The sequence below is a fragment of the Pteropus alecto genome, unplaced genomic scaffold (genome assembly GCF_000325575.1).
Source record: "Pteropus alecto unplaced genomic scaffold, ASM32557v1 scaffold18, whole genome shotgun sequence".
Lineage (NCBI taxonomy): Eukaryota > Metazoa > Chordata > Mammalia > Chiroptera > Pteropodidae > Pteropus > Pteropus alecto.
This window is the reverse complement of record NW_006440649.1, coordinates 1,279,836-1,295,045: the sequence shown is the minus strand read 5'-3', so window position 1 is coordinate 1,295,045 and position 15,210 is coordinate 1,279,836. Positions and strand designations below refer to the sequence as shown.

At 45.3% G+C, this 15,210-nt stretch overlaps 1 long non-coding RNA gene and 1 pseudogene across 8 annotated transcripts in view; one reads left to right on the top strand and one right to left on the bottom strand.

Moving 5' to 3' along the window:
- LOC107196100 overlaps nucleotides 1-15,210 on the top strand; it is a 168,358-nt gene that overhangs the window by 46,425 nt on the left and 106,723 nt on the right. The window lies entirely within an intron of this gene.
- Nucleotides 1,234-1,349, bottom strand: LOC112484714 (annotated as a pseudogene).

Below are 15,210 nucleotides of genomic sequence, written 5' to 3'. Positions count from 1 at the left end.
CGGGGGGCGGGGTGAGAATCTTCAGGAAGTGATTCCGCCTGAGACAGAGCGGGGGCCTCACAGCTTTGTCCACCAGGAGGCGTCGCTCGCACACTGCCCTCGTCGCGTGCGTGTGCGGAGACCCTGTGACCGAATCAGAACACAGTCCTCTTAGGTGGCCTTCGTCACACGTCACCCTGCACCGTAGCTATTGCATGCATCCAAGAGTCTCCTTGTGGAAAGAGAGAGACCATTATTTCTTGGTCCTTATCCCAAATTCTTGGGCACATGGCAGCCTCTTTGCAAACACTTGTCAATCAAATTAGGCTTCAGCCATGGGAACAGAGAAATAAAATGCAGTCCAATTCACTGGAGACTCCCAGGAAACCTGAGAAAAAAAAACCACCAAAATCCTCACACAACCCAAGACTAAAACAGCGGCCAGGAATGATCCCGCTCCAAATCGTGCAGAATTTTAGGGAGGTCTCAGATATTTTTTTTTTTATTGGCAGAACACCCTGTAAAAAATACGTGCGCACCTTTTAATCTTTCGCTAAGAGAGTATTTCTTGATTGCTCCCTTAGTAGCTCAAGTTGGCCCAATAGTACAAAGCAAATAGCCTGGAATGAGACCAAACTCTTCACTTGTACACTTTTTAAGTGAAAGAAGCATAATTCATGTTCATATTTAATATTGAATTAGCCCACGATTTCCGTGTAGTCGGTATTACTTGAAATTGGAAATTGGAACTATTCATATTTAAGTCTTTATGTGAACATCTTTATAGCATTATTTTTTCATCGAGGCCATGCATGCAGATGTTGCTATTTTACCAATTAGAAGGAGATGATCTGCCTTTTCAGATCTGCTGGGAAGAGAAAAAAAAAAAACTATTAAGTTTAAAATCTTTAGCAGTATTTTCTTTGTCTTACATACTAGGATGAGTAGACGGCTTTTAGTTATTGAAGAAGAAATAGCCAAGAATTTTCATGTCACATTAGCCCTGTCTCTGTTGAAAGACAGATCGTATGTTAGAACATAGAGAGGATAGAACGTCACCAGATGGATAATTTGTATATGATGCAAAGGGACATAAGAAGCCAGCACGGAAATGCCCTGAGCAGCACGTTAGAGTCGCCCGGAGGGCTCCCTGCAGAAGCGGGTTCCCAGGACTCAGCGCCGGGACACCTGACTCAGAGTCTGAGCTAGATCCTAGGAGTCTGTGCATTTTTTATTATTATGTATTATTATTTATGCCTACAGCACCTGGTCCTCCCAGGTGGTCTCCCATCCAACTACTAACCAAGCCCGACCCTGCTTAGCTTCCAAGATCAGACATCGGGCTTGTTCGGGGTGGCGTGGCCATAGACCGTGGACTGTGGCTCTGCTGGGGCGCAAACCCAGGACCTTCTGCGTGTAAAGCAGATGAGCTCACCGCTCCACTATGGAACCATGTCCGGGGAATCTATATTTTAAGGAAAAAACACACCCCTCCATCCTGAGGCTTCGGTGCCCTGACTGGCAAAGTTAGATGCTACCAGTGTGATTCTAGATTCTCCTTGCACCGATGAAGAACCCGAAGCCGTTCAGAGTCCGTGCCTCGTTCGGCATCGCTCGCGCCATGTGTCACAAAACACAGAGCCAGCTCTTTGAATCTCCGCGTGCTTCTCAGTTCTTGCCACAAAGTTCAGTGGGCAGACGAGCTCCGAGCGTAAGTAGACACGTGCTGGGAAGGATGCAGAAACGCTCATTTCTCCCTCTTCCACTGAGACGCCTGCATCCCCGCAAAAGGCCGAGTGTGTAGACAGAGACGTGCCCAGCAGCATTAAGTCGGTACGCAGCTGGGGCCGACTCCTGCGGGAGCAGAGGCTGCTGGACGTTTCGACTGGGCGGGCATCGGATGGCTGAGTCTTGAGAGAGGAGAAGCGTCGAGCTGCGTCCAGGGGCGGAATGAAGCCGCCCAGGAGAACAGGAGAGGGAGCATCTGGCTGTGGCGGGAGCAGAGGGTCCGGAAGCGTCCCCTGTGCTCAGGACAGTGGGAACGCCAGCACATGGCATCAGGAGCCGGACAACCCGCCCCCAACAAAAAAGAAAAATAAAAAATGGTGGATGAGATGCATTTGAACGATGGGGTCGTGCAGATTGGAGGCAGAGGCTGCATTTGAGCTGCCTGCAGGGAGCAGAGAGGTGACCAAGGGGAGGCCTGGTGACAATGAGGAGGACACGAGCACTGTCAGACTGTGGACGTGGGAGGGAGCACGGCCGTCCACACCTGGCCAGCACGCACCATCCTTATGACGCCTGCTGGCTGAAGACAGCACCCCATGGGGCAGGCGCACCCCCCGTGCCACGCCCGCCTGCTGCCAGCAAAGCTCAGGGCCACAGCTCTGTCCCCGTCCACACTCTCCTCCCGGGCAACGTCCTTCAGGCCCAGGGCGGCCGTTGCATCTGCACGCGGATGACCCCCAAACGCACCATCCCTGTCCTGATGCGAACCCTTACATCTCCACCGAGGGGTCTCCCTGGCGCCTGGGACTTACACGCGGCAGCATGAACCAGTGATCCCGCCAGAGAAGTCCCTTCCGGCCGCCCCCTCGCCAGCAGGCACGGTGCATCGGTCACCTGGTCCTACTGCGTTAGCCACCAGCGTCTCTCAGGTCCGTGTGCTGCCCGTGTCCAGGACCGGGTGTCACGGGGTCACCGCGTCTTCCCTGGGGGGAGCTTACTCTGCTCAGCACGGCCCGTCCCTTCTCTACAGACGCAGTGGGCTTTGCAGAGGTGACCGCGTCCTCAGCAGACACAGGCTCTGCCCTGGCGCCCACGCCATGTGGCTTCTGTAGGGTCTCCAATCCGTTTTAAGGTCACATTCCCCTAAAAGTACTTTTGAACTCTCAGATTCATCCACTTTGTGCTATTTGTCAAAACTGTTTAGTTGCCTTTGTACTGTTTATTATCATCTTTTTTGTTGTTGTTGTTATTTTATATGTGTTTTTTTTTTCCCCTAGCATCTGTCTTGATTATTATTAAGCCTTGATGGTAGGAACTGTGTCCGTAGCCACGCAAAGGTCTTATCTGAAGGAGTTAACGAATGAATGAATAATTAAATGTGTTGGAGAATATTAAATATAAAGCCGAAGGAGGAAGAGTGTGTGTTGTATTCTAGAGGTCGAGTTTCTTGTGTATCTTGTCAGTTTTTGAACAGAGTAGATTATGGCTTGATGCGAACTTTAGAGAGAGACAGGGTGTCGGTGTCTTGTGGAGGATGTAGAACAGGGGCGGGGGGCTGTTGGAAAAGCATAGACAGGGGGAACCCCAGCCGAGGCCCTTTTTTTAACAGACTTTGGGGAAATTCTGACCTTCAGTCAGCAGGACGTGACGGCTCTACCGATTTATGGGGTCAGAGAGAAGATGATACAGGAGTCACAGTGCCTTTCCGTCATCGAGGCTGGACTCAGAGAAAAGGAACTGGCTCTATAACCTGAATTAGGGGAGTCATAAGCAGCCCCAAGACTGCCGATTCCAGTTTCTGTCTCAATCATAGCTAAAGCGATGGAGCCTGCAGTAGCTCACGGATATTACCGGCTGCCTCTCATTCAATGAAAAAATCGTGCCAAATGATCAAAACCCATGTTCATGAACTTGTAATAGACTTATTTTACTAGCACGATTTTACTAGTCTAAGAGGAGTGGCTTTATATGAAGCAGACTTTGTCGAGATTTGTCAGTCGAAGGTATTTCTGTGTAATTTGCATTTGCAAGCTGATAGGCACAATCTTCAGATATTTGCTGTTGCCTGAAATCTGCATGAACCAACCGCAGACGAAGGTAGCATTTACCTCCGCGTTGAATCACTCACTTCAGAGGTTCTTCGGCTCGTCAGCCCCTCAGTCCCGTTTTTGGGCGACGGGGTAAGTGGCAGATTTCAGCTTTAGCGGCTTCGATGCGTTTAGTCATTAAGACTGCAGAACTGGAGAGTTTGACGGAGGCAGTCAACTGCTAACAATCAGAAAACGTAGCGGGGCAGCAGACACAGGCAGTGACATGCAGAATACAGACTGGCCCTTGTCTGCGCGTCCGTCCAGAGTCTGGGGCTGAGCCGTCCAGCGTGGTGGCCGTTGGGGCCTGGGACTACACGTGCGTTGCTTACGGTTAAATAATATTTAAAAATCCGTTTCTGAGCCGCGCTGGCCTCACGTCGCAGTGAGATCTCGTGTTGCAAAGTGCAGCTGCGAATCACCTCCGTCCCTGTGGAGTTTCGGTCGGACGGAGCCTGCACGGCTTTCTGCACCGTCCAGCTCAGACAGCCAGTGCCTGGGCACTCATATTGCTAAAAGGAGCGATTGCCGTCTTCCTGTCCAGTCGGCCTCCTGAACCCCAGTTGTTTTAAGGGCTCTTTCCTTTTTTCCCTTGATTCAGTAATTTGGAGAGGCCTAAATCGCATCGATACCATAACATACTCACGAGTACCGGTGGGGTCAGTGATGCCTTTCCAGCCGTCGGAGCTGGGCGGACGCCTTCTACACGTGTGGAGCGGAAAATGGGACGGTCACATTGCCCTCTGCCCCGGTTCCCCACTCTCGATTTCCATGTGTCTGGAAGGTTCTTTCCAAGGTGAGATGCCGTGCATTTTACTGAACAAGGTCGCACGTTTCTCTTGGACTTCAGAGGCTGAGCAGCAGGAAAGGAAAGAATGAATAAACAGATCTCACCAGTCCCCCGAGGGACCGCGTCTACAGTTACTTCTCCTCTTATGGGTTTTAACACATGGATTCGGTTAGGCCCACCTGGCTTGACCTCACGCGGAAACAATTAGTGCTCGCTTACAGAAACATTTAAAACAGGCCCTGGAAAGGCGCTGTGATCAGGTAAAGGGCAGGAAGCTCAGGATCAGGAAGCCCAGCACGAGCTCAATGCCCGTTGGAACGGAAGCCATGCTGCCCGATTGTGCTTTCCAAAGAAGATCGTGTGCCTGGCCTTCCAGCCGGCTGCACAGGACTCCAGGCCACGGCCCCGTCCGGCCGAGAATTGGGAGGAAGGTAGGAGGATGTTCGCCACTCGCGGGAGAACCGTGTGGAGCGTTGTGTGTCAACAGTTAGAAGCCAGCCCGTGTGACGTCCCGAGCTGACGCGGAGGGCCACATGGGCACGTGCTTAACAAGAACAAGGAGCCTGGTTATGCTCACGTACGGCTTCGGATAGATGCCCGTTCCTCCTGCAGCTCATCATCAGACAGGTGGGGGTCATCTGCCAGCGTTATTCGTGGGGGAGAAACTGTCATCTGTCGTCGAATGATTTAAGATTCATTTCCCAACTTCTTCCATCGCTATGATTAAGTAACTTGACTTCTCTCCAGTGGCACACGAATCATCGTCATCGTTCCCCTGTATCTTAGGCATTGTCGTCCCTCGTGTTGTGACGGGCCCGCCTGCCCTGCAGCGGACACAGAGCCGCGGGGGCGGCTTACCTGGTCCCCTTCTTTACCTTATCTGTCACTGTCACTCACAGTCCACTCGCGGCCGCTCTTTCAAACACAGCAGCGACTTTGACGATATGGGTCCAATTCTACTTTTCCTGCTAACTGGATAGTTCCCGTCCTCTCCGTGGTACGTGGGCAGTCGCGGGTAGATGCTGAGCCCTCGCACGGTCGGGTCGCAGGCGGTCTGCCGAACCCCCCACGTCCGCGTCCGCGCTGCAGGTGGCTGCGGGCGCCACGTTCCAACCAAGAGCTCGTCCGCTGTTTTGCAGAGTGACGGTGGGGTTTATGAAATTAGACGTCCATGAAAAGACGACTTCTTCTCCGCGCAAGGGGACGTCTACCTCGCTCGCTTAAACCCTGCGATCCCATGATTTAAACCTTCAGGCGTATGACGTTTCTAAGCACGTAGGTCAACGCTAGGGATGGCTCCTTCGGAACGCAGAACGTCCCTTTCCATAGACGCATCAGCAGATGGGCCAGCAAGGGGAACTAACAGCCACGTGCCGTTGCTGTCGGGAAGTTTGCCCTCGAGGGCCTCGTGTGGAATGTACTGGCTCAAGGGAAGCACATCACACTTCAAGGTCAGGAACACCGCCATTTCCAGGGTCAAGCACGTGAGTCGTGAGTGAATGTGATTTTTTAGGCTGTCGTGATCTTTTTCCAAAGGAGAGGGATATGTAAAAATCAAACCGTAGTTTAATCCAACAGCAATATCTTCTTTCCGTTTTGGTGGGAATAGCTGTTTTTTGAAGACAAATTCTCCATTTTTGAGGGGACTGATTTCTTTGTCAGTGTCGGGCAGACGTAGTTGACCTTTGTCAGTTACTTGAGCACCTAAAATCATATAATTTAAAGGCCTATGTGTTTAAGATGCCAGGTGAAACCGGGAACTCTGTAAATGCAACTAGAAAGCCCCGATATATTTTTTTTAAGTAAAAATAAAAACATATTTTTTCTAACCGGGAAGATATGATGTGCAGGTTAATCATAACAAATTTTACATGTATAAATAATACGTTTCACTTTGTAGAACAAACAACTGTCAATAAACCAGGACTGTCTGATTTTATAGCCAATCTTCTTTCTCCTATACTGTTTAGTTTACTAAATTTTAACTATCTCTAAAGATAAGTGTATGAACTAACAACTCCTCGGATATAAGGAACGTGAACATAATCATTAACTCCAGGCTTTATTCAGATAAACGTGCAAGATACGTCCCATAAAATAGGCACAAAAATAACGTAAATATAATAGAAAGAGAGATCAAGAATGCAAGAAAAAAAGAAAAGATATAGCAAAGAGAAGTAACAAACAATGGTCTCATTTTAAGCCCAGGGGGTCGATTCTCAGCATAAATATATGCATCTAAACAAAGGAATGAAAAGAACTGGAACTAGTAACGACGGAAGTAATTTTTATATAATTTTTTATTACTTAAATATCTTTAAAGTATAGCTATTTTACCTAAAGACACAAGGATGTCTTAGGAGGTTTTTCAGTCCTGTAAAAGTTAAAATGCATGACCGGAGCATAAATCCATGGTGAGGGAAAGAAAATGAACTTTTTCAAGGTCCTTACAGTGAATGCAAAGCAGTTTAATACCATTCAAGTTAGACTATAATAAGTTAATGGTGCATCATATCAATCCTACAGCAATGACTAAAGTTAAAAAAAAAAAAATTAGAAGCCAATGCCTTAAAATGGAGGGAGAGTCATAACAGCAGTTAAGCCAAAATGAAGAAGAGGAAGAGAAAAAGGGAGAGGATGGTCGCCTAACACCTCGACATTTTAACTTCTCACACCCAAATGGTTGCACGTTTGGAGATATTCATAAAAATTCTTTCAACATTGCACTTGACACGAGTGAATGTTTTGTATGTAACGGATGTCTCGGTGTTTAAAATGATACCACGAAAAAAAAACAAAGCCATAACCAGAGAGGAATTATTTGGAATACGTATTGCCCACAAAAGGATTATTCTTCCAGATGGATAAATAATACCTACAAAGGAATGAGGAAAATTCAAAGAAAGCAAGGGGAACATAAGATGATGCATGCAAAAGCGTTTCCTAGAAGAAACATAAATTGCCATTAAGTATAAGGAAAGACGCCCATTCTCTTTACGAGTGGGAGAACTGCGCGTTAAAACTAGGATGAGATCCTGCTCTGCAGTCACCCGATTGGCCAAAATCCAAATGTCTGATGCATGTGGAAGAGGCTCTGGAATAGTGAGACGTGACAGGGAATACATTATTCACAGCATCTTGGGAAAAATGGTTGAGTTACCAGGAAAATCAGACCGGCACGTTGCCTACGGCAGCTCTCATTCGCTCCTTCCATCCCATGAAGTGGAGGCGGCGTTGAACTTGGGACGTCCCGATGTGTGGACTGCACGCTTGTGAGCAACGCGGGGTGAAGGGCAGGGGTGTGTCAGCCGGAAGAAGACGAGGCACTCTGTGGGCTTCGCTGATGCTGCTGTGACTGTACCCAGAATCACCCTGCAGGATTTGATGTCCGTGCCCCATGGCAGGCAGGGAGAGGGTGGTCTGGCTGACGTGCCCCCTGTGCTTCCCGAATAATAGGGTCAGTTCTCGGAAACCTGCTGCGGGAGAGAGTCGAGGTTCAACCTGGAAAACCCATAAGCTCGAATGAAATAATCTTGGCACGCTTCGCGGACATGAAGACGGCCAGGTGGCAGGAGAAAGCAGCCTTCGTGGGGAGCTCGGCAGTGTGTGTGCCCCACAGAGAAACCAGTGTTTAAGCCACGACGTCGAAAGGCTTGGAAGGCATGGCCAAGCAAACTTATGAAGTAGGAGCTCGCACAGAAGAACCTGGAAAATCATAAACTCTCTATGATCCCAAAACACCACCTCCATGAAGACGTGAGTGGACAAGCAGTTGACCCAGCTCGAAGGGGCATGCCAGCAGAATCCATATAACAGATTTCACGGCATGAAACTGAATGATAGAACATTCCAACGTTTGCCACTAGGAAAACCATGGTTGAAATTTGTAAGAGGAAAATCATAATTGATAAAATGACCATTTTCATAACTTATCACTTTATTATTTCAAGGAAAATTTTATAGACATTATTTTTGCTTACAACTATATACAAAAAAATTCAATTCAAATAATTTAAAAATTTACGAAGCTACCTACATCCATTGAATTGTTCCGCTCGCTTAGATATTGTCAGAGTAGTGTTTTCTTCAGAAATTGTTAGAACTTATATGGAGAAAGGTAAACGGTGTTATGAAGATAATGAGCATGATGCAAAATTCGAAGACCCAGATTTGATTTTTCCCATACTTTTTTATAACTTTTACTCTCCATCTAAAATTATCCAAAGTCTTCTCGAATGATAGATTGCACCAGTGGATACTGTCTAGATAACCTATTTCCACTAATGTCCCAAGAAGGTTGAAATATTGCTGCTAAGGAAAATAAACACGGAGTATTTACGATGCTAGAAAATGAAGGTATTAAAATAAAAATTGCCATTAAGTAGTTGCATTCTGATATCTAGGGTCGAGTGTAAGTTGCCATTTTAGAATCTTAAAATTCCGAAGCATTCCAAACTGTTATATGGTACTTATCCTTTCCAGGTATGTTAGTTCAGTGGGTGTGACAAAGGGCAAAGAACCGTCCTATCTGCTTGAACTCTGAGAGTTGAAAGTCCTGGCTTCGGTCGGTGACTGTCCTTTAAAAATCATTATTCCACTTAAGTACACATTCCAGGCATTCCCCGAAGAAACTAAAGGAAAAGATAAAAATTTTACTTTGTCTTTTATCTTTCACCCCCGTATCCAATTTTATTATTCACACCCATCAATGAGACTTGTCCTAATGGAACGGACGAAGGACAGTCAAACACCAGTACCTTATAAATCTGTCACAAAGTATAAATTTTAGATTTAAAATTAATCACAAGCTCAAACATTTTACTGAAACCCATTTTTCGTGGTGATGTTATATAGCATTATGTTTGTTTCTATGAATCGAAGAAGAACATTGATTGGCTGTTTGGGCCGCTAAGAAAATATTAACAAGCACGTGAAAAGCAGTATACGACAAGAAAGTAAAATTCACAGCGATTCGAACTTAACTGCTACTCAGTATGTGTCATATGAAATGTGATGTGTATATATAATCTTACATATAATATTATAATGGGATATGCATATAGAGTACCATATGCAATGTGCTATATATGATATATGAATTAAAATATACATATCCCGTTTCAGACTAACAATTAAATGGTAGAAAGATCATGGGAAAAAATGTACCAGGTCTCACACGTGCCGCTGAAATTTTCCGAGGACTACCCCCTTGCGAGAGAAAGCAGACCTGAGCCACAGCGAGAGCTCAGGTGCCGAGGGCCAATTGGGAGGTTAGTGGAAGACGTAACAGTCCCCTAAGGGTACCTGTGCTGGAAGATAGTCACCGTGAGGCTGACGGAGAGGAGGGGACGCCGAACCTGTGACCCCCGTGCTTAGCCACGTCCGTAGGGAGACACCGAAAGCTTGTCAGGTGCGTGTTACTCCCCAGCTACTGGAAGAAACGAAAGCACTTCTCAGGTGAGGCCTGCAGAAGTTCTAATGGTCAAGGTCAACAGCAAGCTGTCCAGTGGAGGTTACTGGGTGCACGTGAAGGGAAGCCGCTGCGGTGGGACCCCGTTCCTTACCAATGTGAGAGCCTTGAGATATAGAATATGGAACAGACAGGTAGACGGCGTTTGAAGAAGTAAGAAGCAGCATTCACAGAAATAGGGGTGCAATCAGAGGTCATCAAAAGTGAAGATAACAGCCCGAAAATTTAAAAATGACTCGTGTAAACCGTAGTTGCTGGAATTAAAAGCTCAGTGCACAGGATAAACAGCAGATGGGACCCGGACGGAAAGACGGCGGAGCGGTGCGCAGTGGGCGGGGCGGCGGGTCGATGCAGCGCCCAGAGAAGCAGACCAGCAGCAGAGGCGCGCAGACACCGGGACCGGCGTGTGCCAGGAGGGACCGCGCATGTCACTCTGCTGGCCCGGACGTCCCACCGTGTGCCACCTGCAAGCTGCAGACCCAGCACAGCCCAGGGGCACTTCAGTCCAGACCCGACGGTCTGAGGACCAGGAGAGGACCCGTGTCCTCCCGGCTCAGAGAGCCGGTTCTCCCCTCCTCCGCGTGTTCGTTCCGCTGGGGCCCCCGGGGACTGGATGACTGACGCCATCCACACTGCTGAGGACGGCTCTTCCCTGCGGTTCCACCGCAGCGTCTTCCAGAAGCACCACAGACACACGCAGAAATCACATTCCGCCAGCTCCCTGGGCTCCCCGCAGCCAGTCAAGCTGACGCGCGAAATTAAGCATCACAGTCGTTTAGGGAAGGTCTCCCTGGACGCATCGCAGAGCAGAAAGGAAATGGGAAATGCCAAACACAAGTTGAGAGATTCAGGGTATTAAATAAGGAAATCTGACATGCATAAAAGTGCAGGCCGAGAGGAAAGAACAGACACGGTAGAGAAGAAATAATGTTTCCAGAGAGAAAGCTGAATTTTTCAGAACCGAATTCATAGATGTGATTCATTCAAAAGTCAGTAACATGATACATTCAAAAATATACATATATTTGGAAATTAAAACACACATGCATAAACACACGCACACACATACACACTCACACACACACACAAGTAAAACAGATACCAAAAATATATGGAAGACATCACTAGAGAGTCTATGGGTGTTAAAGGACTATTTTTAAGATGCAGTCTGGTAAAAAGATTTTCATCTTAGAGGAAATGGATAAAATCCTGGAAAAAACACAACTTACTAAAATTAAGGGGCGGGGGGAATGCTGAATATTATTCTACCTGAAAATGAATTGAATTATTTTTTTTTAATCTTAATAAAATAAACCCCAGCCCAGACATCACTTCAATAGTTCAGCAGTTCAGTTTATCACAGGTGAACTAAAATTTAAGAAAAACAATACCAGCCATATACACATGGTTTCAGAAAACAGAGAAAGACTCATTCCCAGCTGGCTTTAGGAGACTGTCTAAAGCTTGATACCAAAACTTGACAAGGATTTCACACACACACACACACAAAGAATTATAGACTGATATTTCTCATGAATGTAGATATAAACATCCTAACAAAACGACAGCAAATCGAATTTAGTGATTAGATTTAAAGGAATATGCCGTGACAAACCGAGTTTATCCTCAGAACGTAAGGTTGGGATAGCATTTGAAAATCAGTGTAGTTCACCTCATTAAAAAGTTAAGGAGGAAATTCTCTCTCAGTGCGCAAAAGGCAATTTAAAGAAGTGAACACCCGTTTGATATAAATTCCCAGAAAACTAGGAACAATAGATGACTCTATCAATCTCATAAAGAATGTCTTTTACAAAGCTGCCTTTATATATAATGTCGAAATATTGGGTATTTTATTCTTAATGTAGGAAAGAAGACAATGGTGTCCGCTCTCACCCAACATTTTATCAAGGTACTACCCAGTGACTAAGGTCAAAAAAAAAAAAAATTACAAGGCCAGATTTATGAAAGAAAGAAACTGCCATGAACTGTTATTACTCCCATACATATTATGTGCATAAAATCATAGATATATTCCAAAATATTAAGTAAATTTATTAAGGTCACAGGATACAAGATCAGTATAAAAATATGAAACATCAATTGCTTGCCTGAAGAATAGCCAGAAGCTGTTGGAAAATAGTTCAAAAACTATTCAAAAAGAAAAAATACTGCTCACAATAGCATCAAAAATTTTAAGTATCAAAGATCAGATTTAATGGAAGATGGCGGGATTTCCACACGAAAGACTGTAAAATGTTTTAGGGATTAATTGTCGCAAACTGAAATAAGTTGAGAGATACTAAAATACTCAACCTGTTATAATTTTTTTCCCAAACGATATATAGATTCACTGCAATCCCAGTAAGTTTCCAACATTTTGTATGGAAATAGAGAGGCCAATGCTCAGATTTATTCTACGGTGCAAATAAACTACTTCGGTCAAGACGACGATGAAGACAAAGAATAAAATCGAGGCCCTTTGATGGTCTGGTTTCAGTGCCAACTAGTCTGCATACCTACCATAGCGGACAATGTGGTATCAACCTAAAGGTGACAAAAAGTTGAAGCATCAGGCCAACCCGTGAAGAGCGGGCGTGGCGACGTCAGTATCAGATGAAGCAAAACCGAGCTGAAACATTATAAAAACCAAGGAAAGATATTGATGAAAATAATAAATACCAAATTTGATTCGAGCAGCAGTCCATCTCCCGGATAATTCTGGAACAATAAAACAAGCAGAGGCTAGGGAAGGGACTCTGAACGACGCCGGGTCCAGTGTTAATAATAAGATGACCCCCGGGGTATATCTTTGTCTACAACTTGTTGTACAAAAAAATTAAAATGTCAGAACGCTGCAGACGTAAAATCCTAGAACCGTCTCACACAGAAATGCAGTGGAAGCGTGTCACTTATGAACACATAGGGTGATAGGGACATTTACATCGAAACCGTCCATCTGTTGAGTCCAACTTCTCCGCTCCCCGTAAGTGTCTTATGTCCCCAGCGATTTGCTGCTACAAACGTCCTCCCGTGAGGGAGGCTGAGCGACCCCCGGGCGTGCTCTGCAGGGTGGCTTTCCTTTCCTTCACGCAGCCGACGGAATCACCTGAGCACCGTCCCTAAGCCATGTGTCCCCTTTCGACACAATGGTAATAAGAAAGAATCCACGGTAAGGAGAGAGAGCGTGTGGCCAAGTTCTCGTTGGAAGCATGTCGCCACTAACAGGTGTGCGATAGTGAACAGCAAGCACCTGAGCAGGCGGGTGTGTCCCGAGGTCTCTGGACTGCAGTTGGCCTGCGGTGACAGCCCTGAGAGGCGACGTGGCACTGATGCAGCAGGGGAGCATTCCGAGCGGCCCCCGCAAGTGGCCACACGTGGACTCCAAAAATGCTTCTGTGGCCGCAAATGATGTGCAACTTCTTGTTTGTTTGTTTTTAATTGGTATCAGAAACCAGCCGAGGCGTCCCACGAAGAAGAAGGGACCATATTCACTGGAAGAATGTGTCCCCGACACCGTTAAAACACTTTCATACAAGAGGTCTCGGATGAGGTAAATATTAGTTCCTGTTTTCTATAGATGAGGAGACAAGTCCTGAGACTTGACTTTGACGAAAAGTCAAATGGAAATATTGCAGTTACTTCTTTTCTGTTAACAAAATTAGTATGAGATAAAAACGCTGTCTGCCTCGATGCCAAATTAGTGACAGCTTGTTTGTACACCCAGCTTGTGAGAATCAAAAGACCATGCCCCATAAACGTCAACAGTAGTATTTTGCATCACTAAATTAATGTTATTAAACATTAATTCCACTCACTAAAAGCAGAAAAGTGAGCCAGGATACAATCAAGAAACTCTTCCTAGGGATTTTAGATGTTTCCAGAAGGAGTATTTATTCTTATTTTTAAAATGCAGAGGAAATCATTTCTACATCTTAATATTTTAAAGGAATGACCGTTACAGTTTTATGGGAACGTCAAGGGACTGGATTGAAAAACGATCAGGAAGCGCACACATTTTTATTTTTTTGACGGTCTTTTGTTTGGGGAAAACACCTTTTGGAATGCACTTGGTCATTCCGAAGTCTCCTGGCATTTGATACAGTATTTACTTGAAGTCAACAGAAGGCAAAGATCGTGCCCAGCTTTCACGTCATTGAATTGAAGTTTTAGAAACAGTAACTGAATATGGAAGTATTATAACGTTTTCGTTCTAAAATTTTTCTTTGGAAAACTTAACTTCCATATTATTTTTCCGGATGGTGTCGTCTTCTGAAGGAGTTTTAATACCAGCAAATACCATTCAAATCATCGACATGATTCCAAAAACAGAAAAATGACAGACAGTGGGGAAGGTGACGAGTAACAGAAAGGTTTTAATTTCCTCAAAAGGACAGCATATGACACGATTTATTCCATCTAATTTTACATTAGTTTCCTTCAGTAAACTCTAAATTTGTGCTGTTTTTGAGACATGATTATTTTATGTCCCCTTTTAAGTTGTCCATACTCAATTTCAGACTTTCAGGGTTAAATAGGAACCATAATATACTGTTTTCTCTTTTATTACTAATGATATTCCATAAGAGATGCTTGCAAAGATATAAAACTCCTTGTTTTACGTGCATTTGAAAAAAAGTACGCCAACCATTGGCTTATACAGCTCTTGCTAGAGGTCAATGAAAAGCCATGGATGTTCAACAATAAATTTCACTTTTGGATCAGTAGCTATGAGAACATTTGTTCCTACTTGGAAACGATCCTTCCTATTGCTGGTTTTCATTCGTAAGAGACGGTTATTTTTTAATCATACTGAGAAGAGAAGTTTCTTCTGATCTCCTGTGCGAAGGAAAGTAGCATTGACCCTATGGTTTCTGGCTTTGAAAAATAACGTTCCAGCACTGAGACATGACAGCTCTATGAGTTATCAAGCGACCTGACTTCAACGGGAATCTGTGATTTTATTACAGGCCATTTGCGTGATAATCTACCCCGAGGTTCATAGTCAACCTTTAGTCTAGACATACAAGGTGTTTCAAAATAAGTCATCAGTCTGATTTTTGTATAACGACCTACTTTACCTCCAAATAGAATCACAGTTCAAACACACACCTGCAGAAGGGGAATCCTATTTAATATGCTTTCATTTATTTTCCAGA